Raw genomic sequence first — 2,656 nt, forward strand, 5'->3', positions numbered from 1 at the left:
TCACCTCATCACAATGTCCCTTGGAATGTTTTCTGAGTAAGGGGTCTAAAAGTGATCTGTCATCACTGGTCAGTGGTACAAGCAGCTCATTCTTATATCCTTGCCCTTCCCCCCCGGACCCGAAACAAAACATCCCACTCTGCCCTCCTCTTCTCACATTTGAATTTTCACGTGTTCAACATTTGTCAGGTCTTCGCCTTCAATGACATGGTCAAGGCACCAAGAAATTATATTGAACACATCAAAAATGAATACCAGGCCCATTTCCCCATGCCTTGGAATCATAAGCTACAAAATTTGTGTTTGGAGTATGCATATGTGGGCCTATTCTTGGAACAACATTTATAGACACTTCAAATGATTCCCCTCCAAAGCCATAAAAGGGTTTAGTAACACACTTTAATATATAATTTCTTAAGCATTTTTTAATAAAATACAGATATATAATTATAATTATCAATGCCTGTATGTCATTTAATATAATGATAAAAGGCTAGTCTTTGAAGTGACATGATGATTAATATTTACAGTAAAGCCTAAAGGAAACAGCATTTGTACAATATTGCTAAATCGAAAAGAAAAGATTAATTAAAAATGCTACTTGTATTGTGGTATCATCTCAAATCACAAAGAGCAAAAAGGAAGATTCTCATCTTATTAATGCATATAGGTATAGATCATTACTTTCTCTGTTTTCTCCAGATGGAAAACTCTCTTGTTCTCCTTAAATTATACCAAGCACTGAGGCTGGGAAGTACTCATAATAAGGACTTTTCCCAAATCTTTGTCAAGTTATTAATACCATACACAAACATCTTATGTAGATCTACCTATTGGATATATGTCATGTGCCTTCATGCTAATTTTAAATTTAAAGATCAATACTAATTGGACAAACTGTTAGAGAACCCATGAGGAAATTTATCAGTATATATAAACAGAGTCACAGTCTGTGCAAATACTGTTTAAATAGTAATCTCCCTCAATATGTAACAGCCATGCTGTTTTAAAGTAAAGAAGCAAACCAGGAGTTTCGCCCTAGCCCCATCTAACCTAGGGATGGGTTAAAGCCATTCTGTTTAGCACTGAAACACGCTGCTTTCGCTTGGCAAATATATGAAATGTAGTGAGTCAATGGACAGACACATGATTTTACCCTCAATAGACATATGGTAATGCTCTTCACCTTGCATTCTTAGCCTTTCTTATTCATCTCATTATGTGCTATCAAAGTTACTACATGCTTCGAAACCCTGTATACATTGTTTTAGGGGTTTTTAAAAAATAATGCTGTTTTCTTTTCTTTTTTTTTTTCAGTTTCAAGGTTAAAAATGATGTTGAGGTTAAAAGTTTTACAGCTCCTTTATCATAATTGGTATCTTCCTCCTTAGTCTTCCAAGAGGAACTTTATAGTAATGGGCTTTGGCCTTTGCACTGCAACCCCCAAAAGACAGATTGCTGGAGATAACCCCCTGAAATTCCTTACAGCATTATTTAACACCATGAAGGCCTAGAATCTATCTGTTTTGAGAAAGACTTCAGACCAAGGGACAAGATTCAGGAGGGGGGAAGGTTTCAATTTGTAGGAGTTATGAGACATAAATAAGTAGCACAAATGCCTTTTTCCCTTACTTATAGACCATGGGTCAGGAATCTCAAAGCAAGGTGAAACAAAATCCTGAATTTAAAAAAAAAAAAACACTATAAAAACCTAAGGGATAGCTAACAATATTATTCTTCTTGATTTAAAAAGCTAGACATTTCTCATTGGAATCAAAGAATTTGAGGTGGATTTATTTTCTTTTAGCCATTCCAGTCATATCATATATTCCTTCCCTGGTGAAAACTGGAATTTAAAAATGTCTATAGGACATTCTTTAATAGTCTACTTGATACTAAATAAAATGCGCAAACAATCCAAAATACTGGAAATTTATTCTCTGCAGATGAATAAATACCTCTTACATGTCCAATAGAAAGTGAAAAAAATCACAAGCCTTTCCATTTTCCTTAAGAAAGTAATTATTATGGATTATGAATTTTTATAGGACCAAAGTCACCTAATACCTGTGATAAATAAGAGCAAGTAGGAGCACAAAAGCTAATCCTTCATGATTACAAATACCTCAGTACTATTACTAAGACTTCTACTGACTTAGGTTCTCACATTGTGCCGAAGAATAACAGAAATCACAAGATTCTGTGTGCTGGTTACTGCTGGTTATCAACCCTCAAGTAGGAAACTGTGTAGAGCATTTTCCTGATAAATTAAGTTATACGTCTTAGTCTGGTTAGTGTCATTGCCAAGTTTTAAGTTTGCTGTTTGGTTTTTTAAAAAGTACGAGAACTTTGGTTAAACACACTACATTTATGCCAATACTCTGTGTAACTGGGGGGAAAATAGAGGGAGGATGTGGTTTTGTAGGCTGCAAAACTCCACATGCCATATACAGTATACATATGTACCAAAGATAATTACAATCTCACCATGAGAAAGTCAAAAAAACTCAGTGAGCCTTCATTTTCTATTATATGTACATTTTACAAGCTGCTGATAAGTTTCTTTTCATATTGCTTTCCAAAAAGAAAAGACAAGGAAAACGAAGAAAGAATATACATTAGCCAGATTCCAATGTAGTTTAACTTAAAGGCTTCA

This window comes from Hyperoodon ampullatus (genome assembly GCF_949752795.1).
Source record: "Hyperoodon ampullatus genome assembly, chromosome: 12".
NCBI lineage: Eukaryota > Metazoa > Chordata > Mammalia > Artiodactyla > Ziphiidae > Hyperoodon > Hyperoodon ampullatus.